Here is a 26,746-nt window from a genome sequence, read left to right on the forward strand (position 1 = left end):
CTTAAAACATTTTTTTCCTTAGTAATCAAAATCTCAGATAAAAAGCCCAGGAATAAGTAATAGAAAAAAATTACTATTATATTGAAGAAAATTACTAACAGTAATTCCTATTACTATTGACCTCAGTGAAACACAGAATGAGAGTTTTAGTCTCAGAAGAAACCGTTAAGATTCTGTACTTCAACTCCAACATTTGGTAAGTGAGAAAACCAAAAGGTTATATGATTAATTCAAATATACATTTACAAAACTACTGAGTCAATGCCAGAGCTCACATTTATTGCTTCATAATCACCGCCTCTCAGGCTCACCTTTTCTGCCTGAGTCTTGTTTAGTGACTTATGATGAGATTTAAAAATCAATACAATAAAATCATATCCTGACATGTCACATGAACAAAATCTATTTTGTGGAAGGAAGAAATTTCTCCCCTTCTGAGATAAGCAGAAGAAACACAAATGCTATTGCATCTTCTTCAGCTGCAATTCAACAAGAGTCCTACATGTCAGACATATTCACCATAGTCATCACCTTCCTCTCCATGTACTGGAAGAATTTCAATGTGAGACCCCCATGATTTAATGCAAGCAAACGTGAAATTAAGTTATTAATGAATAGAGGAATAGGGTTGGTTGAAACCATGTCCTTGTAGGTGATACTCCCATGCTAATCTCTTTATTTGTAGAGAGTGCTCTCTCTCTTCTTTTTTTTTTCCTTTTTCTTTTTGTAAGAGATGGAGTCTTGCTATGTTGCCTAGGCTGGCCTCAAACTCCTGGGCCCAGAAGATCCTCCCACATCAGCCTCCCAAGTAGCAGGAACTACAGGTGTGTACACTGCACCCAGCTTATTTTTGAATAGTTCTAACATTACAGATTAAGAAAAATGAGACTGGCCGGGCGCGGTGGCTCAAGCCTGTAATCCCAGCACTTTGGGAGGCCGAGACGGGCGGATCACGAGGTCAGGAGATCGAGACCATCCTGGCTAACACGGTGAAACCCCGTCTCTACTAAAAATACAAAAACTTAGCCGGGCGTGGTGGCGGGCGCCTATAGTTCCAGCTACTCGGGAGGCTGAGGCAGGAGAATGGCGTGAACCCGGGAGGCGGAGCTTGCAGTGAGCTGAGATCCGGCCACTGCACTCCAGCCTGGGTGACAGAGCGAGAGTCCGTCTCAAAAAAAAAAAAAAAAAAAGAAAAATGAGACTAAGAAAACTGGAGTAGGCTGGGGTGCAGTAGCTTACCTCTGTAATGCCAGCACTTTGGGAGGTTGAGTTAGGCAGATCATTTGAGGTCAGGAGTTCGAGACTAGCCTGGCCAACATGGTGAAACTCCATCTCTACTAAAAAGGCAAAAATTAGCCGGGTGTGATGGTGGATGCCTGTATTTCCAGCTACTCAGGATGCTGAGGTGGGAGGATGACTTGAACAGGGGAGGTGGATGTTGCAGTGAACAGAGATTACACTCCACACTCCAGCTTGGGTGACAGAATGAAATTGATCCAAACCCCACTCCCCCCAAAAAAAGTCCAAGAAAACACTCCCCAGAGAAAATTGGAGTAGAAAGGTGATTGTAGATACTAAAATAATAAGAGTAGCAATAAATTAATACTATGCTTATATTAATACTGAAATGTGATTTCTTAGAGTACTTTCAGTTTTAAGTAAGTGAACTACCAGCTTAAGAATCAAAGAAACAAATGACCATGAGATACTACTTCACATCCACTGTAATGGCTATAATTTAAAAATGGACATTATAAAGTGTTTGTGAGGATGTGGAAAAGCTGCAGCTCACATACATTGCTGGTGGAAATGTAAAATGACGCAGAAGCTGTGGAGAATAGGTTGGCAGTGCCTCAAAAGGTGAAACACACAGTTGCCCCACAATCCAACAATTCCACTTGTAGGTCTAGTTCTAAGAGTAATGAAAACATATGTCTGCACAAAAACTTGTGCACAAATGTTCATAGTAACATTATTCATAATGTGGAAACAACCCAAACATCTATCAAGTGATGAATGCTTAAATATAGTGTGACAGTTCTACAGAATGCAACTGTAATATCATTCAATTACAAAGGAGAATGAAATGCTGATTTATGTGGCAACAAGGATGAGCCTCATACACATTATGTTAAGGGCCAGGAGCCAGACACAAAAGGCCACATGTTGTATGATTCCATTTATATGAAAGGTCCAGAATAAGCAAATCCAGAGATAGTAAGTAGAGTAGTGAGTATCAATGGTTGGGGAAGGAGGTGAGACGGATATACGGGTGGAGTGACTGTTTGTTGGAGGGATGAAATGTTCTGGAATTAGATACTGGTGATGTTTGCAAAACTTTCCGAATGTACCAAAAACCACTAAAGCATGCATAAACTTTAAAAACGTAAACGTAGATTACACGGCATTCAACTGATATCTCAAATAAAAGAAAATCAGATAAACAAGGTGACTAAAGAAAGTGAGGGAAGGAACGAAACTATTGCACATTCCTTGCCTGGCAGCACAGGGCTACATGATAACCCATGTGAAGGAAAACCAGCTCTTCTAAGGCCTTGGCTCAATATTGCCAGGATAGAGTTGAATCACTGCCAAGTAAAATGGATAAAACTAATTCAGATTCAATTTAGATGATAATATTAAGTTCTGGTTTTCTTCTAGGAGTAATAAAGTATTATTAAAATGCTTACATTTAGGTACAGATTTAGGTTCATTTTCTTTTAAAAACAAACTAAAGTAATCCCAAAGCTTTTTTTTTTTCCTAGATCTAGTCCAATACCAACAAACATAGTATTAACCCTAGATGTTATGCTAAGGAACTCTGGAAAGTTCAAGCAATACATTCTACGTGTAAGATTTCAGACTTTAGAAAGAAGTTAGGGAATAAATAATTCCTGTTTTGTGTAAGTACATATCGTCATATATGTAGATAGTGATAAAACCTTCTTATGAACGTACATCACAGAAACATGTACATTTGAAGATAGATACAAAGCTGCTTAGTGCTGCTTAGTGACAGTAAAATTTGGCGCCTTTATTTAACAAGGTAATGAAAGTTCATGATAGTGAAATATTTGTCCCCAGTGTCACAGGAAGTTAGAGGCAGATCCAGACCCTGTGTTGAACAGCGGGCTCCTCGCTGCTGGTTCAGTACTTCTTCCAGTACCACACATTGCTTTCCTACTGCATAGCCAATCCTGCTTTTGACTCCAAGCTTGATTTGAGCAAGCCTTAGTCATTATTATAGAAACCATATCAGTGATGTATCATTACTACATTGTCATTTATACATGAGAAAAATAACACTCTCATTTAATAAATAATGACTCTCAGGTTCGTTTCATACTCGTTTAAAATTCCCTCCCGGAACAGTAAAAGTCACAGACACTGCGCAGGAGCTGGAGTCCTGGGGTCCTGAACCAGGAACCGCATTAGGTAGGAACTGGGCTTTGGACTACTACATTGACAAACGGGGGATTTCTTACACAGCATCCAGGTCCTAATCAGCAATGAAAAGCCAAGTGGAGTTTTCCATTCAGTATAATTCCAACAGGGCTATGCAGTCAGAATCTGAAAATGAGGCAGCTATTAATACCTGACCCGGGCAAGACATTTCCGGGTGGAAACATGGCAGAAGTTTGCTGCAGGCACTTGTGTGGACACAGCCAGGCTCCCCTACAAACTGGAAGGGAAATCTTAATGACACTGAACCAGCTTGGATAGTCATTCTAAGTAGAACCTTCACAATATATGCGCAGTTCCAATTTCAATATGGAGTTGGGCATCAAATAATTTACATTATATTTGCTATTATACCTCTTTTTCTTGTAATAAGAAATCAAAGCCCTACACGTGGAGTAAAAAAACAATCAGGGTTTTCCTTCTGGCTCCACACATATTAGCTGTGGATTTTAGGTAAGTGATTACAACTCTCCGGATTTCACATTTTCAACCGTACATTGAGTTATTTTAAGGAAAAGCATGCATATGGATGCGTATTATAAACGTTTAGAATTTTAAAATCTCCAACTCATCATTATTGAGTTTTCAGGTAGCAGGAAAAATACAATGAATTCTATAACAAGGCACGCAATTCTGCTTTTGTCACACATGTATATATCCGATCCAACATCCAGGACCTGTGCCATAGGAGTAGCTAAGGCAGGTTACAAATATGTAGACATTTAAAAAATAATCTAAAGCTTTTGGTAAAGACTTAGCAATCACATATATTCAGAAGGGGTTCTGTGGTTATAGAATGTGTGTTCAGATTGACAAAAAATCTAATGTATAATGGAAACAGGCAGGCTTGGGGTCAAAGGTGATAAAATCCTAAGCCACTTTCTTAGGCTTAGGATTCTTTCTATTATATGCACTGAATCAAATTATATGCACGTGATGGGATAGAACTGATTGACAGTACTGACTCAATCCCTTTACCTGGATGAACTTGGGCATGCTATTGAATTTTGTTAGAAATTTCTTTTTCTATTACATTAAACTGGGAGCAATAATTCTCACATTAAAAATGTGTTGAAGATTAAGTAAAATGACTGATCATATACTGAGTAAATGATCAGTATAATAAGGAGGATTTTGTTTCTTTTGTAAGAATAACCAGTAGTCATGTTGCATCTCATGAGTGTTTCTTCTTCCTATAGTCTTGAGCCCTCAATTCAATGTAGGCATCAGAGCAAACTTATAGAAATCTGTTGAATTAGAAACACCCCCATGTTCTATTCTATATCATATGTATAGACAGGTGAAATGATGGGTCTATTTTTCAAAATTATTATTTCAAAATCTGTCCATTCTTCAACTTACACTGACTTTGACTTCAGCAGAAAATGAATATTTTGATAGTGTTCTCAAATTATTTTTGAGTGCTCCCTCTTTTAGCAGCATTTGCAGAACTGAGTTTTTGTTCTGTCATGGTATCAAGCCAATATTTGACCAATTCTTTTTCACATTCCAAACACCTGTCCACCCTAGCCTTGCCTCGAAAATTAAAATCTCCAACTCATTTTAATCCAGATGATGAATGAACGCTGGAACCCTATGTAAGCCCAACATGGATCACTCAGGACCCCTTCTAGTCTCTCCCCATCCCATGGGATTCCAACCTACTCTCCCTTGAAGTCTCCCTGACCCCAACTTCATAGTTTCATACTCTACCTTGATTCCTCTCCAACACTGAATTTCTTCCTGTTTCTTCTCCCAGCACTTAGACAACTGAAATTCTACAGTTTCTGGCTTCTTAGGGTCTGCCACTGCCCAGGAAAAGTCCTTTCCTCTCTAGCTAGCCTCTAACTGTGTCATCTTTGGCCTTTCCCACTCCCCCATCTGAATGGAATTCCCCTTAAGATATAAACATAATGAAGGATAAACAGACAGAAATTTAGAGATTTGAATTAATATATGGATAAAATGCTGTATCTTTTCAGGTTTGACTCCCACTGTCAACATTGTTTTCATCAAACGCTAATTCCTTGCAATGCCCCCACTTCCTAACCCTCAAGCTGTGCTCTGCTCAAGCTGTTCTCTCTATTTCTCTATCAAAGGGAGAAATAATAGGTGCTCTTTCAAGTCTCTTTGGGTTACAGCAAACTTTCCTTCCTTTTGCTTCTCATAGTATGTGATATGTCTTTTAGTATTTAATGTGTTCTGTCTTGAAGCATGATGGTTTTTCTTGCTTCTATAGTAGACAATGTGAGCTTTGGTTCATAGGGACATAATACTCTTCAATACTTTTTATGAAACCAAGCAATTCAGCACCCAGTTTATCCTTGTTTAAATAAATGTGGCAATAATTTAAGTCAGGGAAAGAGCAAAGATTACGTGATGGGATAGAACTGATTGACAGTACTGACTCAGTCCCTTTACCTGGATGAACTTGGGCATGCTATTGAATTTTGTTAGAAATCTCTTTTTCTATTACATTAAACTGGGAGCAATAATTCTCACATTAAAAATGTGTTGAAGATTAAGTAAAATGACAAACATTGTTTCCCAAAATCTTTGTCCTTCTTTCAATATCAAGTTTTTCCTACTTGATGATATATGGCAATTTTAATAACAAATAACAACCACTCACTTATAGGTTGCAAGCAGATTTTGTTCAAGATGAAAATATAACATTGTGGGTCACATAACTTATTCAAGAAAAAAATATTTTCCATTCTGTCTCCAACTAACACGTTCCCCTTCTTATTTTCTATTCCAGACCATGATATTATACAATGCTTATGCTTACATGTTTAGTTTACTAATATTGATTGTAAAACTGCCTAAGTTGAAAGTAACCACTTACAAGGTCCTACAGAATAATTATATCAAGACATCAAATGAAGAGAATAGGAAAAAAGAATCGTCCAGGACACATGGAGAAATAAACAGTAAATATTTTCTGGAAAATCATTTGGATTATCTAAATTTCTGATTTGTCATTCACTGACAATTTTCTACCTGACCTTTAGCACGCCAGTTAACCTCTCTGAGCCTCAACTTCCTCCCTTGTACACTGAAGATACGTTTACTATCCAGACTCAGGGTCTTGTAATGATCAAATTATTTAACAGATATGAAAGCTCTTTGATAACTACAAAGGTCTATAAAATTATTTGAGATTATTTCTTTTTACAGACAACTTTGATATTGTAACTTTAAAGGCTTCTACATTTTAGTATGACATCTGCTCAGAATAAATTTCTTGAAAGGTAAAGAATGTTATGTGATTCACTTACAACCGCTTTTGCTCCCAAGAGCTTTCCTTGCCAAATGCATGCTTTCCAGCTCAAGTAGGAATACAGCAGTTGGTAGCACGGTATAGTTAATATAATTACATGATACCATAACCATAACTCATCTTCGCTCTGCTTTTTGCGGATCCCCGTTTCCTCCTTACTGCTCTGGCGGAGATAACCCACGGGTGAGTGTACAGCCAATGAGTGAACGCTCATTGTACTCAGCCACTGGTCTCCGTGCTGTTGCTGAAACACAATAAGCATGTCCCATTTCAAATCCTTCACAATCCATATTCGTTGTTCTTGAAAATGTCTTCAGTAACCTATTAACATGGTTGGTCTCTTATTTCATTCAGGTTACTGCTTAAATGTAACTACCTCAGAGAAAGCTTCCTTGACTACCTTACATAATTTAGCACTTGAGTCACTTTCTAACCCTTTACCTTGCTTTTGTTTTCCTTCGTGACTTGACCCTTTCTAGCATTATACCACGTATGAATTTGTTTAAGCTTCTTAAAGGTAGCCACCATGATTGCTATGTTCTCTTCGTATTCTCAACAGTTGTAGGAATTAACAAAAAAAATCGACTCCAAGAAAATAATTTGGTGAAAATACATAATAAAATCTGAATTTTTTACTCCTGTATATCTCTAAGTTGTGATCCAATGGGAAAGTCCTCTTTCTTTCTTAGGCTCTCAGTTTCTCTAAACATAAAAAAGAAATGCCAAATTATGCAATCTTAAATGTCACTTTTGTCTTACTTTATAGCTATATTATTCATATTAAATAATTTATTAAAATTAAACAGACTATATAAAATGTTGTTTCTTCAAAAATAGAGCTTTCCCTACCGAAGAAATGGTGGTAATATATTATTATTTAAAAAGCAAACAAAGAAAAATTAATCAGAGAAATAGACTTTGCTATTGTATTAGTAATTTTGACTAATGATTCTCCATATGGTATGTAGAAATTATTGAATTTTCAAATATATGCCAGATAAAAAAAGGGCCTCTGACTTTAGTTCTATCCTTTCCAATTAAAACCCCAAATCTAAACTCTTTTTTTTTTTTTCCCCCCAGACGGAGTCTCGTTCTGTCGCCCAGGCTGGAGTGCAGCGGTGCGATCTCGGCTCACTGCAAACTCCGCCTCCCTGATTCAAGCAATTCCCCTGCCTCAGCCTCCTGAGTAGCTGGGATTACAGGCGCATGCCACCATGCCTGGCTAATTTTTTTGTATTTTCAGTAGAGACAGGGTTTCACCATGTTGGTCAGACTGGTCTCTAACTCCTGACCTCAGGCAATCAGCCTGCCTTGGCCTCCCAAAGTGCTGGGATTACAGGCGTGAGTCACTGTGCCAGGCCTAAACTCTCTTCAGTGTATATAACGACCTTCTCTGTTTGCTGTGCAACCTTGTGGATTTAGTTTTGTGTAAGAAAGGAATCGAAAACAACTTGGGATTCTTCCAACACAATTTACATCCAACAACTCCAGAGACAGAGTCTCTTTGGTTAATATCACTGGATATTTGGCTGTGAAGCTTCTGATTTGCTAACTTCATTAATGGCCTTTAGATGGACAGAACTTGAAAATCCTTCCTATGTTAGCTGCTACTTTGTTAACTCTGTTGTCAGACATAATGATATTAAATCAAGCAAGAGAACTATTGTTTTCCATCCTGACAAGAGGCAAAGAAAATGCCAAATTACATTATCTCAAATGAATTTTTTTGAAAAAAAAAAATGGGATTGCTTAGACTAGAACAAGTCTAATTTTATAACTTAAAAAAAAAAAAAAAACAGCTCTGCAGATACGGAAACCTTTGTCTATACACTTTTGAAATAATTTTTACTGGAAAACTACTGAGCTGATTCCTCTAAAAATAAAGGTTCTTTGTTAACACATTCTTTAAAACATCTGACAAGGAAACAAGGTAAATTTATGCCATCATAAAATAATGCGACCTGTGATGTACTGGAAATGTAATGTGGGAGGTAGATAGACACAAATATTCAAACCCTTGATTTTTGACCTTGAGCAAGCTACTTCATTTCTCTGAAACTCAGTTTCACATCTGTAAGCTAAGGTTAATTATATCATCACTGTAAGGTTGATTTTTTTTTTTTTTTTTTGAGACAGTTTTGCTCTGTCACTCAGGCTGGAGTGCAGCAGCACAATCTCTGCTCACTGCAACCTCCACCTCCCGGGCTCAAGTGATTTTCATGCCTCAGCCTCCCAAGTAGCTTGGATTACAGGTGTGTGCCACCCCACCGGGCTAATTTTTGTATTTTTAGTAGAGATTTTAGTAGAGACAGGGTTTCACTATATTGTCCAGGTTGGTCTCGAACTCCTGACCTCAAGGGATCTGCCTGCTTTGGCCTCCCAGAGTGCTGGGATTACAAGCATGAGCCATTGCATCCGGCCGGGTTGGGATTATTAGACTAGACAATGAAGGTGTGTCAAGCATACGGTACCTGACTTATTACTCACTCTCCTTACTCCTGGTTACAATTTCAGGGGATAACTGATACCACAAATGAGAACGCAGGAGTCTGAGCAGCAGGCAGAGAAAAGTCACTGTATTTGTGGATCCACATAATGTGTCATGAGGATCTCTTACCTGTGACAGGTAATCAAGATTATCTTGCTTAAGGCTCAATTTGGCCATCTATATATAGAGAACACACAGATATCAGATCACTTTTCTTTCTCTGGTAGAGGAATTTGGTGCCATCAGTTGGAGATAAGGGATGTGGCAATTTCAGGTTCTTATCACCTCCTAATGCGGCATTATACCACAATACCATTGGACTCAGCCTCTAGCCAGAAGCCTGTAAGTATAGAAGTGAGGCGGGAGAAAGCCAGTGGGTGAGGGGGCGTATTATGTTACAATTCACTGTTATCATCAAAATAATTTCCAGGACCTTCAATGTTCTGGAGATGATGTATCTAGAGCAGATATTGGAGGGCAGCACAGTTCTCCATTGAAAATACCTTTTTGGTTCTTACCAAGTGAGCATGTGCACAATACGGAACCATGTGTCCCACTATGATTGAACTTGGAAATCAAGACAAGATATGTGCTTCTAGTGCCTCAGCCTCTGTCTTCCTTTGCTGGGATAAGGATGAAAGTGGGGATGTTGTCTAATGCACATATTTCAATTTAAACATTCTTCTACTTTTTGGAAAGTCACATTTCATACACTAAAAGGTATGAGGAATTATCAACTAAGGCTAAAAAATATATTTTTTACATGAGATTGCCTAATTTTTAAAACTTCTGTGTCAACTCCTATGAAGTCAAACTAACTGGTGTCAAACTTAACTTCCTGATGTAAGCAATTATAAAACTGGACAAGGTATATGAGGTAACAGTTTCCAGGTACTTGTTAACTGGAACTGTGGGTGTTTGATCTTTAACAGAAGGCAGATACACAGGAGGTAAGCACCATGTATTTGCTTAGCTCTGTGTTGGTTTTCTTGCATTCTTCAAGGGGTACTTTTGAACTCTGAAGTGGGCAGGTGAAGCTGAAGGACAGCACTGTGCCTTTGTGAGGTTGAGGAGGCAGAAACGGGAGTTCGAGATTCCTAAGGTGACTTGAATTTGTGGAGCAAGGTGCCAGTGAAAAGGAGCTGGATGGAATGAGGGCAGGAGACTGTACGGAGATCTCCTGAGGATCCTGGGTTTACAGAGTCAAAAGCACATGCTCAGGATGAGACTCTTCAAGGCCCAGCAAAGAATGGCGGCTCCAGGATTGAGAGCTGAATGGACACAGCTGTGGCTGTGCAGGGCTAGGATATGATAAACTTCCAGGCAAGTCAGAAAGCAGAGGCCTCACTAAGCAAAGATGGCATTCAATGAAGACCTCAGAAAGGCCACAGGTTCAGGTTAATGACCATACCCTAAGTGAGCATGTCCTCATCCCCCAGACTAAAGACAGAACCAAAACAGTCAAGACAAGACCTACACACAGACAGACAGACAGACACACACACACACACACACACCACACGGCATGACAAGAGCAAGAGGATTTATTAGTTATTAATCTAAATGCCACAACAAAACACACACCCGTATTAGCAATGTAATACACTCTACAATGTATCGTATAAATGTCTAACATATCACAAAACATGGATGCAAGCAGCACAATGTAACTCATGTTCAATTATGCAGACAGTAGAAAAGATCACAAGGTGGCCTAGATGTTAAACTTAAGAGAAGTAATTTTTTTCTTTTTTTTGACACAGGGTTTCACTCCTGCTGCCCAGACTGGAGTGCAGTAGCAGGATCACTGCTCGCTGCAACCTCCACTGCCCCGGCTCAAGCAATTCTCCTGCCTCAGCCTCACGAGTAGCTGGGACTACAGGCGTGCACCACCACACCCTGCCAATTTTTGTATTTTTAGTAGAGATGGGGTTTTGCCATGTTTCCTGGGCTGGTTTCGAACTCCTGGGCTCAAGTGATCCACCTGCCTCAGCCACCCAAAGTGCTGGAATTACAGACATGATCAACCATGCTCAGCCAGCAGACGAGAACTTTAAAACAGCTACTATAAACATGTTCTAGGCAAAATATATCTCAATGAAAAAAAAGAACATTATGAATAAACAATAAATATCAGCAGAACAAATATAAATGATTTTTAAAACCCAATAAAAATTTAAGAACTGAAAGGAACCATATTTGAGGGAAAATGTTACTGGATATAATTAATAATAGGCTGAATACTGGCACATATAAACAAATAGGTATTTGCGTGTATTATGTATGATTGGAAATGTCTTGAAGCTTACACAAGCTGGTAATAGTGTTGGCTCCTGGGAAGGGATTTGGATGGCTGGGGAGCAGAGATATAAGAAATAGATTTTGTTTTTCTACATGTATTATTATTTCAAGTAATGAATTTAGGGGAAAAACTCTGGGTCAAGTACAATTAATGTACTAGTTAAATGTAGACTACAGACCTCCAATTACTAATAGAGTTTTATTTCAAATCTTATAAAACACAGATTCTGAAGTGCAAATGTACTTACCCAGGCTCACACAACAAAGATGACTTATAAGGATATACCATAAGTTTTCCTAATCCCATATAAAAGAATGGCCCCTTCCTCTGAAAAATTACTGAAGGAAGAAAATCAATGAAGAACGCATTAAATAGGCAATCTCAAAATGGACTCGTCGAGTGAAGGAGGGAATGAGAATAAATATGTTTACTTACCCCATCGTCTATGTCCTGCTTAGACCACCAGAACTGCCTCGGCCCTCAGTACAAGGGATGTATATTAAAGCAAACAAATTCATCATTCTTTGAATTCTACTTACTTCATTTTTCAGTATTTTCATGATTTGGATCAATCCCAACATCCAGTGGGCCCTGAAATTTCTCCTCCAACACTACCTGATTTTCTAATCAAAGCTGGAATGAAGGATGTAGGCGCTCCAGAAAAGGATGACATGTCACCTACGAATATGCAGTAAAGGGCTTTCGTTGGGGGTCTTATGTCCCCGTCATGACATAAAATTATGCCTACGGCCATGGAGAAGAAACAACTCCAGGATTTGTTTGTATTACTTGCTTGCTCATTGGGTTTAAATTATACGTTGATCTAAACATAGACTTCCTGCAGGTGATTACAATGCTCAGTGACTGAAACATTTCTCAGTGAAGAGCGACTGTAATGGCCAATGAAGGAGAAAGGTGGACTGGGGTGTGCCATGTGGTGCAAGATGGTTGAGACATTGATGTCAGTAGGGCAGACAGCCCAAATCCTTTTTATGGATCTGGAAAGCATGTAAGATTCTTTTTAAGCAAAGCAAAGAAGCCCCAACAACATGAAGACACCCAGCAGGCAGCAGGCTGAGACCTGACATCATATCCCTAGTGGAGCTGGACACGCACACCTCACAGGTGTTTTCTGCTCAGGCTCAATCAAGCCTGCATGGACTGTCACTCCAGCCACATTCATTTCAACAGCCTCAAGAGTAATCTGCTAGACAAACAGTTCTGATGGCACTGAAAGGCCGGAGCTGTGATTTTTAAAACATATCTTTGCTGCAATGTTCTTGCCGGGATGATGTGTCCTCAGAATGAGAATTCAAAGTTAACACCTTCACCACCAAAGAAGAATGTAAAGAGAGAGGCCTGTTCACTTTATGCTTTATTTCTAAAGTCCCAGGAATATTATTTACCTGTATCATGTTTTGGATATACTACCATTTGGACAAAGAGATCACAAGTACACTTGTTTAATTTCATAAAAGGGACTAAAAAGAAAGTTCATAAGCTCTGTCCTTATCGTGATCATAGAATCCTTGAAATCTAGAATTCCAAATATGTAGTTTGACTCTTCACTTTACAGATGAAAAAAGCAAGGCTGAGAGGGGGAGGAATTAACCCGATCAAGACCATGGAGCTAAATAACAGCAGAATAAAGATTAGAACCTGGTCTCCAGTCCAGGGATCTGCCCTCTCTTTGCCACAGTGGGTGCTTTGCTTACGATTTATGCACTTTCATAGATGAAGAATGACTAGGTAAAATAGACTTTTATAATCCAGGCATGGTGGCTCACGCCTGTAATGCCAGCATTTTGTGCGGCCGAGGCGGGCAGATCACTTGACCCCAGGAGTTTGAGACCAGCCTGGGCAACATGGCAAAACCGTGTCTCTACAAAAACATACAAAAATTACCCAGGCATGGTGACAGGTGTCTGTAGTCACAGCTACTCAGGAGACTGAGGTGGGAGGATAGCTTGGGCCTGGAAGGCAGAGGTTACAGTAAGCCAAGATTTTGCCACTGTATGCCAGCCTGAGCAACAGAGTGAGACCCTGTCCCCAAAAACAAAATAGGCTTTTACTTTTAATTCAGCATATTTTCCATTAATTAAATGACTGGCCAAGTGCTTCAGTTAATGTAATAGCTGTTTTCACTTTGCTTACCTATTAGAGTGAATTCTCTGCTTTTAGACATTTTGGCTGCAGGTAGGAAGTAATTTGCTCTTGATTCCATAAAGCAGACATTAGTGATATAAGAGGTGGCAAAGGGCAAAAAGGGGTGATTCTTTTTTATATGAACAGGATAAAACCAGAGTAAGCTTGACTGATGGTCTTAATTAGAGATGGTGAATGGAGAAAATACTGTACTTTTCAAAGTAGAATTGCCATTTGTGGGCAAAGGAAACAATGGGTGAAAGGTTAGGAGAAGGCCAATCCAACTCTGAAACTCAATAGCCCTACTCCTACCTCATGATCCTACTGACGTACATTTTGAGTTCAATTTGTTTGTGATTCAGAACTTAGGATTCGATCCTAGAGTAATTTTCTCTAGCAAGCTGAAAGTTGGCAAGCCTCTTCCTCAAAGCATCTTTGCAGACCCTACAAACATGGTAGACAAATGAAATCATTCTCCAAACATGTGTTTTATCTACCTACCTTTTTTCCCATTTACAGTGTTGGATTACAAATCCATAAAAAGAAGAATTCAGATATATGTGGATACTTTACATTTTCTATCTTTACCATCAGATTGCTAAATCACCTCATATATGTGCATCCATCTTATTAGGATACTTGATATATAGCTTATCTTTTCTCACAGATTTCATTACAATTTTTAGTTATTTCATTTGTTGTTACTACTGCTGTGCTTTCACCTGCGGCCAAGTCCTCCCACCTACATCTGCAAATCCAAATCTCTCCTGTTCTTAAAGATCTAGTTCAAAGTCAACTCCCTTCACAAAACAGCCTCTGATCCTGTCATCTGAAGATTATCTCTTTCTCTTCTGACTCCCATCATAGCTATTTATCTGTGGCTGTCTTAACATAACGATCACTTTGTAGTACATATCATGTGTATTTGCAACGATGACCTTACTACATAGAACTTATTTGAGACCCCGGCCTCTGTCTTATTTCTCACTGAAATAAGATACTTGCACAGTAGCTGGCATCTGACACCTAGTAGCTCTTCCACAACTGTTTGTAAATGAGTTCATGAATGGAGGAGTCTAGCCTGTTCCATATCGGGAGTAGTTTGACGAAATAGCCTTTGTAATATCTTATGAAGCCTATTAAAGATAGCTTCCAGCACTAGACTTTCGACGAATCAATATAGCTAATAAAATTTAGAATGTAACCCAACCATGAACATTTTCTTTTTTCTTTCGTGAAGTATTTTTTGAATTGAAAGTTAGAAGTTACAGCTAATAGGCTGGGTGTGGTGGTTCACGCTGGTAACGCCAGCACTTTGGGAGGCTGAGGCTGGTGGATCATGGGGTCAGGAGTTTAAGACCAGCCTGGCCAACATGGTGAAACCCCATCTCTACTAAAAATACAAAAATTAGCCAGACATGGTGGCAGGTGCCTGTAATCCCAGCTACTCAGGAGGCTGAGGCAGTGAATTGCTTGAACCCAGGTGCAGAGGTTGCAATGAGCCAAGATCGCACCACTGCATCCCAGCCTGGGTGACAGAGTGAGGCTCTGTCCAAAAAAAAAAAAAAAAAAAAAAAAAGAAAAAAAAAAGTTACAGCTAATAATAAATAGATCAGTACTCTAAAAAAAACTATTTAATTTTTCAGAAAATATTCACTCATTGATGAAAGACAGAGAAAAAAAACATTAAAAAAATATAAACTGAAGCATACAATCTCAAGAAGCCTACAATATGAGAGAATAAACACAGGTGTGATTCAACCTCCTCTTCACATTCTACGTTAGTTTACAAAAGATAGTGATTTTAAGTTGAGTGTAAGGTAAGAGATACTATTTTTTTTTCTTTAAGAATCAATTGTGTAGAAATTCAAATATATGTTAACTTGATAAATGTCATTAACATGTATGAACCAAAGCAAACAAATGGCATTCTGGGACCTGGAGACTATAAGGAAAATGCTAGTACTTCTTTTCTGAGGTTAACACTTTGAGAATTACATGTGAATCATTTAAGAGTAAACCCATTGTTTTGATACATTCTAAAACGTCTGGGTTCCTGTTCGGTTCATGACTACATGGTGCCACCGACTTGCATAGAGCCTTAGACAATGCTGTCTGATAAATACTTAGTGACATGTACATGATTTATTCTTATCTATGTGGTTCTGCACATATTAAGATTACTAGAAAGAAGGCTATTTACTTCCTTTTTATAGACTCATTCTATTAAAGTTATTTTTCAGAAATATTGAATGAACAATTTCTTCTTCAGATCATCAACTACAAAAACCATCAGTTCATTTTCTCTTAAATGTGTGTGTGTGTGTGTGCGCGCGCGTACTGCTACTTTATTTGAAAGGAAAACAATTTTGATTCATTTCCTGTTTTGATTTTCATGCTCTTCTGCAAAAAATAAAGAACTGGGTTGGCAGTTTCAAGAACAATTGAAAAATCTATTGTTTAGTATGAGTCATGTCTCCTCTTGACCTTAAATTCTTTTACCTGCCGAAACTTCAGTTTTAAAGTCTGAGGTTCAATTGTTGATAAGCAGTTAGTTTTTGATTTTGGTTGCCCCTGAAATGTACCAACACACTTAAACATAGTCTGCTCTTTTCAGATAGTTTGCAGCTTGGCATTTTTGATTCTTTTCTCCTTAGTAGAAGTCTGTATTAGTACAGATGAAGCTGAAAGGAAGTTTGGAATTTTTCTAATCTGAATTTCACCATTTTACAAAACCTCAATACTGTTTCTGTTCTCTTAACTTGAAGCCAAGTAGCAGAGGGGTCACAGCAGCTCATCAATTTAGCTTGTATTCAACATGAATAGAATCTCACCATTTTCCCTAATAGAATCAGCATGCACATTTCTAGCATTCAATTTTGAAAAGCTGTATTTAAAACGACTGTGTGGGAGGGCAGAACAATATGTGAAGGAGATATGATGCTAGAGTCTACGAGTTTTAGTTTCTGACATATATAGTCTTTTTTTGAGCAAAGGCAAAATTTATATAGTATATCTTACAATTTATCATAAACAGGTCAGTAAAACCATAAGCATATTTTTGCCTGTATTCTCAACTTCCATATAAATTTTTAATGTAAAACAGCTATAAATGATCCAGTCAAGGTAGAAAGAGAAGGTTCATGTGAAGTTGACAAAATAGCATTTGCTATTTAATTACACAATAAACACTAAAATAATTATGTAATTCATGTAGTCGTTTAGCTAACACTTAAATTCTGTTCATGTTTTAACTGGTTAATGATGAAGAGATTAACAAACAGTTTATGCAAAGAGTTTGCCATACTCTGAGGTATAAGATTAAGTGATAATGCTTCCTTCTTGAATAAGAATCAGAACCAAGGAGAGCTTCCTGGAAGAGGCTGCGTTTGATTGACCCTTGAAGAATGTGTAGGAACTTGGAAGAAAACAAAGAGAGGGAAAGGAAGGGAGAGAGAAAAATAAATAGAATAGATGGAAAGAAAAAAGAAAAAAAAGAAAACTAAGAAAGGAAAGTGGGCCGGGCGCGGTGGCTCAAGCCTGTAATCCCAGCACTTTGGGAGGCCGAGATGGGCGGATCACGAGGTCAGGAGATCGAGACCATCCTGGCTAACACGGTGAAACCCCGTCTCTACTAAGAAATACAAAAAATAGCCGGGCGAGGTGGCGGGCGCCTGTAGTCCCAGCTACTCGGGAGGCTGAGGCGGGAGAATGGCGTGAACCCGGGAGGCGGAGCTTGCAGTGAGCTGAGATCCGGCCACTGCACTCCAGCCTGGGCGACAGAGCGAGACTCCGTCTCAAAAAAAAAAAAAAAAAAAAAAAAAAAAAAAAAAAAAAAAAAAAAAGAAAGGAAAGTGAAAGAAGGTGAAGAAAGGAAAGAAAAAGGAAGGGAAGGGAGAGGGAAGAAAGAATAGTAAATTTTCCTCGACATGGAGGGGTCAGCTGTGGTTACAACATCACGGAAATAAATAGAAGCAGATCTGTGTATTAGGAAATGAGAACGGAAAGACAAGTGAGATTTAGAAAGTGGGGACATTCCTATTCTAGTCCCAGGAGTTTCAGAGATATTCCAGTGAAACAGAGAGTCAGGAAAGCTTCCTAAGGAGAAGAGTGGCCTCATGTATTTATTCATGTAACGTATTATTTTATTAATCCAAAAATCAATTTGTAATAGTCTAATAACTTTATAATCATGTGATTCCAGGAATGAAATCTAGAATTCAAAGAGGTACTAGTGAGACAGCCTGAATTAAAAGATGGTGCAATGGCAGGAATTCTAAGCCTAGGACCTCCATACTCTTTGCTCCATAAAACCCAGCACATTTCAAATAGTGTTATTCTGTCCTTTTTACAGGTTAACGGGGATGACAGATTGAAACTATGCACGTGTTTTTGTGTTTCAATTTTCAGGTTGCTTTCCTGAGGTGGCACTTAACCTCCAATTAGACAATGCCGCCACTAGGTGGCGCGGTGGTGACTTGGTTCTAAGAGGCTACAGTTGGGACCAAGAAAAGGAGGGTTATGGGTCCCATGATTCTTAGATCGATTTCATTTATTTCTTTCAAAAACTGCAGAGGGCAGTTGAGAAATAAGCTTCATAATAAGTTTTTAGAAACAACTAACTGTGCCATGTGATACCTGGATGACAATACATTTTCTGAGAAATACAATAAGACAAATGAAAACTCAGGGCTTTGATGCCAGACCCTGAGTTTCAGTTTTGCCTGTGCCATTTATTAGTTGAATGAAAAGCTGCAGCAAGTTCCTTCATTTCTATGAGGGTTGGACTCATTTAAAACTTGAATCATCATACTTATTTCACAAGTTTGTTACAAGACAAAGCCATGTGGTGCAACGTGCTTTGAAAAGAACATGGATAACCACCTAGATACGATTCACAAATATGCCCGATCTAATCCCAAGAGGGTTTTCAAGTTCACAACATTTCACATAGAAATGTAATCTCTAATTTCTTATGAAAAGTCTGGAGTTCAGGCAACACTTCATCTTCACTTCTCTAAGAATTAGCTGGAGTTACCTTACCCAGGCTCCCCTCGCTGCACATGAGTGTGCTAACACAGATTTAGGAGAAACTTGCCTGGGACTCTGGCACATCAATGTTAAAGAACTACTTGACTGTTTTCATGCCAGCAGCTTGTAGGCCTCCTGAGCCTCGGTTTCATGGTATCTCCAGTCCTGTTTAAGCCATCTAAAAGGGGCTTTTTTGATTTCCTTTGATATTGTTCTTGCTTCCTTTACTTCCCATACATGGAGGAATCCAGTGGAGAAAGAAAATATTAATTAGATAATCTCTAATGGAGTCAAAGCCTTTCCTGTGACATAGGCATGCTTTTCAGTTCCAAAACGACAGAGAAATTTGACCTCTCCAAACAGAAATTAGCTGGTGACTGAATGTATTTATCCGTTAGATTAAAAAATGTAAAGGTGACCCACCTCTCTCCTCCTTTTGCCCTCTGTTATAAACTAAATTGTGTCTTCTCTCACCCCAAAATTGTTATGTTGAAGCCCTATTCTCCCAATACTTCAGAGTGTGACTGTACTTGGAAATAGAACCTTTAGATTATGTGAAATGAGCTGTTAGAGTGGGCTCTTTCCAAGCTGACTAGTATCTTTATCAGAAAGGGAAATTTGGACACACACAATAACACCAGATGTGGCGTGCTCAGAGAACAGCCATGTGAAGAGGCAGCAAGATAGTCGCTATCTGGAAGCCACGGAGAGACACCTGAGGGGAAACCAACCCTGCACTTTGATCTTGAACTTCCAAGGTCTCTGTAACCACGAGAAAATTAATTTCTGTTGTTTAAACCATTCCGCCTGTGGTACTCTGTTATGGCAGCCCTAGCAAACTAATATACCCAGCAAAGAGGATTCTGGCTTGGCTACCCAGTCCCTCCCATTCCTCTTTCCTTTGAGCAGGATGTTTTAAGGACTTTTGTGTTTGACAGTCAGGAGCAAGGGAGGATGGTGGGGGGAAGACTATGTGAAACATAGAAGGTCAAGGAGGAATTTTCCATTTTTTAATGGATCAGGACAGATTGAAAAAAGCATGGAAACACTTAAGTTATGGTACATAGTTTATGAGAGCTAAGGAAAAGAATTTTTTTAAAGTCATAAGAAATATAAAACATTTATTTTGAAAGTATGTTGCATAGACTTTGCATTTTTATATAACTTCTCTAGGATCAAACACAGTGGTCAAAGCTTTACAGTTATTATACAGTAATACATCTTCCCATAACAACCACGCAAACAAAAACAACTTTTATAAATTGCAACTGGTGTGAAGTTTTGTTTCAAAAATTCCTTATGTGTCAAAAACTATTTTAAAGGGCAAGTGATTAATTCATTGAAAATATTTTAAAGCATCCACATTTTAGAAGAAAATTTAACGAATTCTTTAACAGAGCTACAATCTTCTTTTTACATAAACCAACTATACATTGATAATTAAAATCTGACAATCTCTAAGCCCAATACTCTTTTTGAGATATTCTTTATAAATCTCAATAGGTCAACATCTCCCCATGAAAAGAATCAGAATACAAATGGTGTGATAATGTTAGTGAAATGGTCTTTCAAATTACAAAGTATCATGTATGTGCAACAGATTACTATTTATGAGCCTTATCTGAAGAATGATGACTTCTTCACAAGAATATTCATTCTTTCTGTCAATTTCTTTAGGTTATCGTAAGAGTGAGCTGAAAAGAAAGCAATAATAGATCTTGTATAATTAGACAAGATATTGTAGTGACACCTCTGTAATTTTTCTTGAAGGTACATCTATCCCATCCATACTTTTAATTGGTGACTACCATGACATAATATGGACAAGTATTTTCATATGGAAAATAATGAAGTTCTACAAAACTATGAGGACAATAGAAGGATCAGTTGATGGCCAGGGATCCCAGGGGGAAGTCAGGATGAATCCATGAAAAATAGAGGATTTTTAGGGCAGTGAAATTATTCTGTGGGATACTATAATGGCCGATACATGTCATTATACATTTGTCCACACTCACAGAATGTAAAACACCAGGAGCGAACCCTAATGTAAACTACTGACTTTGGTTGATAATGATATGTCAATGCAGGGTCATACATTGTAACTAATGTGCCACTAATGCGGAAGATGCTGAGAATGTGAAGGCAATGCATGTGTGTTTCAGGGAGTATATGGGATATCTTCGTTTTTTTCTCAATTTTTTCTGTGAGCCTAAAACTGCTCTAAAAATGGCCCTTAAAAAACTAATAACAAAGCCCTAAACAAATAGCAGGGATACAGAGAGACACACAGAGTAGGGGAAAGGTTTCCCAGAAAATAAGAGAATTACACTGAATAATTTTTAGGTTCATTGTATGTTTGTCACATAGGCATGGGATAACATCATGTGCCTTTAAATACACTGAGCATATAACAGTGGTAAGATCTGGTGCTCTGGCATAAACCTTCAGGACAAACTCTGGAGAAATCATTCTTCAATCTCATTGGATCCAAAAACTTGGACATGCTAAATGAAGATCTGTCATAATTAGAGCTGGAAGTCTTGCTCTCCTTTCACTTAATGGAGAAAGAATACAATTATTACTAGCTTCATACTTTTCTGACAAGTGGATCAAAATGGAACTATTTAGCTATTGATTACGGACTTTTTGGTAGAAAGGGAAATTGTCTTTCATTGTCTCTTACACTTACAAAAATTTATAAGTCTTTTATTTTATTCAAATTATTATATATTTACACATACTTTTCATAGAAGAAAATTTGTATTTTATTTTATTCATATATGCATATATAATTATATATGATAAATATGTCATATTATACACGATAAATACATAATTATATTATATATGATAAATATATAATTATATATGATAAATACATAATAGAAATATATAATTATATGTTATATATAAATTATACATATACACACACAGCAGGGCAGGAAATAAGACAGATTTTCTCACTTGAAAGAGGTTTTTAACATAACTAGTAGTAACTTTTTTCTTCTCTCCACACTTTTGTTATGCATTCTTGCCCTGTGGAATCATAGAATCGCAGTATTTTCAAACTTAAAGGGGAAAACATTTGATTTTTGCAAAGAAATAGGTCCTGAGAGGGAAAATAAAAAATAAGTGTCTTTAATTTTATATTGTTGTATTAAGTGCAGGTTCAACAGGTATTTATGAATACCTGCAGTTATTTTTTATTCACATAATACATCAGTGCATACATAGTATAGCGCTGTATAAATAAAGCATTGAGATGTTTGTTATTTTAAATAAGAAGAATTTTGCATCATGAACTGTCAATAAAAATGAAATTAATGACAATAAATAATCATTTAAGCAGCAGTGTCAAGAATACTTTTAGCACCTATACTGAGTGAAATGTTGTTGCTGTAATTGTCCTTTTTGGAAGTAGGAAGAACATAGAGCAGGACAAGATACGATCCAGGTAGACCAGAAGTTGCGTTTCAATGGTCTGGGTTCTCAAGCTCACTTCTTTCAGAGACCAAAAAAAGTTTCATAAATGCCATGTGGATTCTTAAATATTCTAAATATTTTAATGATTCCTACGATATGGTTTGACTTACTTCCTGGTCTCGCTTGCCTTGCTCTAGATACGTTCTGGATTGTCAATGTTCCTGTTAAAATATGACTCCAATAAAGGAATGCCTACTTTAGACATAATCTGATCTGAGGTGACAAGCGAACAACTTCAACTCCTATGCCTTGGATATGATACTGCCACGATCACTCCATCACTGTCTTAGACTGCGACACTGGACTGCGCAGAATCCTCAGAAGGGTGCTCATTTTCTTCCACAGGTAATAAAAGACCCATTCCCCAGCAGTGATCCCAGTTTCTTTTCCTTTTAAGTAGGTTCTCCTCAGTTTCCTTTATCAGCAGCCCTAACATTATCATGATCTTATTTGACATTCTCTTACCAAGCATACCTCTTCTCTTGAAGATTCATGATAAGAGTTACCTGGGTTAAAATTGAGTATCATTTCCCGAACACACTCTATAGTCTCACCCTATGTCATCTTCCATTTTCAACACAGCTGGTTAATAACATGACTCTACCAATCTTGGAATGACTCCCCAATCCTTACTGAAACATTTTTAAATACTAGAAAGTGGCCACTGTCCTCTTTCCTTTTTAAAGATACTTTTATTCCGAATGTATTATAATTTGTATATGTGCCATCAGTGTGACTCTCAGGAATACTTCTGGCCTGTCCTATAAAGCGATTACAGTCGGCTCATCTTCGTGTACTTGAGTTTGACTCTGAATAAATAGCTTTCTCAACTTCTCTTTCTACCAAATGTACATACAGGGCCAGCAGGGATGTGTAGTATGTAGAAAAAATAAGAGCAGCATTTTTCTAGCTAAAACAACATCACTTCTCCAACTCATACAACCTTGTATTTCTGATCCTAACATAATGTTCAAAAATAAATTGGAGAGGTTTTAAATGTAGGCACATATTTTATAAAATGCGTAGCTTTCTATTACTTCAAGCAGCTGATTTATATAAAGCAGAAATCCATTCAAATAGGTCAGAAATTTGTAAAATGTATGACAAGAGATGTAGCTCAATATGCTTCTCTTGTGGTCTGCCCAAATTGTTAAAGCTTGTGCTTCGAAGTGTGCTCAGCCTCTCCGGCACACTGACCCAGAGATTAATATTTTCTCATCCAGTGCAAGGATAATGCAAGCCTCGGGGGACCAGGTGGCAACTAGAATCATTGAATCAGGCTGAGTGAGAGCTATGAAACTCTGGGGATTCTCGTTTCTCCACCTACAAAATGAAAGTGTGGCTTAGAGTCTAATGGACGCTGATAATGCCATAGAGCTATATATTCACATTATTCTGGATGAAATTTTCATTCACAGCGCTGAACATCTGGGTATTTCCACATGGACTTATTTTCATACATTTAGATGTTTGACAACCTAAAAATAAAATAGTGTATACCTGGTGGAATTGTTCTTTCTATCCATGACTGTCATATGGATGGATACAGAGTGTGTCAAGTTTTTCCTGATGGGATACTCCAAGAAATGTATCTTTATGAACAGTCTAAAAACCAATATTATCTTTGAAACGGTGTCGAGCCTCTGTTCACTTTACCTAACTATAATGAGACTTTTTAAATGTATGCTTTTCTAGTAAGGGACTTGATCATTTTTATGACATATTTGTCAGATGTCTCACCAATAAAAAATTAAAATACAGTGCAACCAATACTAAAGGTTAAGGTTTAATTAATTCATAGAGCAAGGATTTACAAGATCCCTGCTTTGGGTCAGATATCGTGCAAAAGACTGCGGTAAAAGAAGGATGCTGACTGGCTTTGTCCTCACATGGTTTGCAGTTTAATGAAGAAAAGCACCTCCACCAAGCGTTCTGTCTCCCATTGTGATCTTGGAGCCAGAACTAGGATGCAGATTGACAGTCCCATACACAGCCAGGGGTCCCGCCAATTGTGGCCCACAATACCTCTTTCAACAAAGGCATCGTGAACACTCACGTTGAAGCGGGAACTAAACAAATTATTTTTTATATGCAATTTATCATTGGCCTTTTGTGTTATTTTTCATAAGGATTTTATTTCAACTGAAGTAGTTACCATTTAAACGATCAAAGAGAAAAGTCAGAGTCCATAATTTTTGTTACAGATGTTTATAATGACAGATACAATTATATGTCTTTATCACGTACAACACGATGTTTTGAAGTACAGTACCTCACAACATTTAGGCCAAGAACAGACCACATGTGCAAGTGGTGGTCCCACACGATTGTAACACTGCAGTTTTTACTGGACTTTTTCTATGTTTAGATACACAAACACTTACCATTATGTGACAATTGCATACATTATTCAATAAATGGACAGGTTTCACAATGTGTGTGTATCCATATATGTATGTATGTGTATATACGTGTGTATATACATATATATAAAATCTATATATATACACACATGAACACACATTGTTAAATAGTTAAATATACCTAAGTAACAAATGTATACCTCACCTAGTTACCATTTTTGTGGTAAGAACACTTAACATCCACTTTGCATTTTTCAAGAATACAATATGTCTTCATTAACTACAGTCACCATGCTATACAAGAGATCTCTTGAACTTACTCGTCCCATCTAACTGTATTACCTATACTTTAAGGAACATCTCTTCATTCCCCCTTCCCCCGACCACCCCCGCCTTTGGCAACCACTATTCTATTCTCTAATTCTATGGGGTTAGAGTTTATAGATTCTGCATGAGTGACATCACGTGGTATTTGTTTTTCTGTGTCTAGCTTATTTCACATAATATAATATCCTCCAGTTTCATCCATGATTTCAAAGAGATTTATTGCAGCGCTATTCACAATACTCAAGATAATGGAATCAACCTAAGTGTTCCTCAATGGACGGATGAAAAAAGAGTCCATTGATTTTAAAAGACACAAAAGAATGTTCCAAATATTACCTTAAAAATTGAGATTTTAAAAAATAATCTGGGTAAATAGCACATTTTTAAATTCCTCAGGCAAAGTTTTTAAATGGGAGTGTTAGAACACAACAAAATGTAACACTCTGAAATGTAAAAGATCATTACAAACAATAGAGAAGTGAAATGCCACTTTTCCTTTTTTAGCCAATACTTAGAGCTTATTAGATAAGAATATTTGATGGGACAGTAGAGCTTTTTAATTGCTTGCAAGACAGAAAAAAAAAATCTCATCCATGCCATAAAGCTGTCTAGCAACATGTTTGGCTGCTAAGAATGTGAAATGTGGATAAAATTAATAACTAAAATATTCTAGGGTGTACATTTCTAACTTTCCTTCAAAAATAACACTCTAAATGTGAACCATCAAGGTAGACTTGACAGCATTTTATAGCATTCTTTCCACCATTTAAATCTATTTAGTTTTTGTGTGTGACAATTTGACAGTCTTGAGCATACAAACAAAGATACAGGGTAAAATTATAGATTCCGTTTTCAGAGACCATATTTGCAAAGACGAGTATTTTTTTTTTAGCAAGAAATCAACTAGGCAGTAGTTAGAGAAAATAACTTAATATGCCAGTGGACAGAAAACCAGTATCTATTTAATAGACCCTTAAGAACGAGATCAGTTATGAGATGCTTGGGGTTTCTGTTTTTGTTAGATAAGATGTGCAGTTACCAGAAATCTAAGGAAAGGTAACAGCCCCCTCAAAGATTTCCCTTAGAATTAATGATCTAAAAATAATAATGGATTACTGTTCCTGTTGATTGCTTAGATTTGGCCCACGACAATCTCTGCTTTGACAGTACATGTGCAATTTTCTATAAGTCTTTCTGGAACATCCTAGTATAAAAAAATGTATTTATAGTGATTTTTGTTTTAAATTCTGTATTCTTCTCAGTGCCCACATAAAACTCTATAGACAATTACTATGAACTTCAAGATCAGGCAACCAGTTTTAAACACTAGCCATGTGTCCTTCTGTACTAATTTTTAAAGATGTTTAATATTCAGTGTGAGGTTTATATATTGGGGATAAAACGAAGTCTGCATTATATGAAATTTAATTTTGAAGGTAACGACATTTGAACGGCAGTGTTACATTGTTTTATTTTCTTTCTTGTCTAGCTTTTATAAAATGATCTGGAGTAAGTACCATAAAGATCATAAGGACTTTATAAGTCCCTGCATTTGAAACAGTGAAGGGAAGTGTGTTGCTTTCACATTTCCATCCTGTCCAAGGGGCCTCTACAGTGCTTGAACTCACCAATGAGGTAACCGATGAAGGGAGAATAGTGATGGCCTTTACAAAGCCTTCCGGGGGGCAGGATGTGGTGGCTCACACCTGTAATCCCAGCACTTTGGGAGGCCGAGGCAGGCGGATTACCTGAGGTCCGGAGTTCGAGACCAGACTGACCAACATGGAGAAACTCCGTCTCTACTAAAAAAAAATACAAAGTTAGCCAGGCGTGGTGGTGGGCGCCTGTAATCCCAGCTA

The 26,746-nt window shown here is 37.7% G+C and overlaps 1 protein-coding gene across 3 annotated transcripts in view; it reads right to left on the bottom strand.

Moving 5' to 3' along the window:
• Nucleotides 1-26,746, bottom strand: part of FGF12 (fibroblast growth factor 12) — a 584,720-nt gene that overhangs the window by 17,689 nt on the left and 540,285 nt on the right. The window lies entirely within an intron of this gene.

The sequence above is a fragment of the Theropithecus gelada genome, chromosome 2 (genome assembly GCF_003255815.1).
Source record: "Theropithecus gelada isolate Dixy chromosome 2, Tgel_1.0, whole genome shotgun sequence".
Lineage (NCBI taxonomy): Eukaryota > Metazoa > Chordata > Mammalia > Primates > Cercopithecidae > Theropithecus > Theropithecus gelada.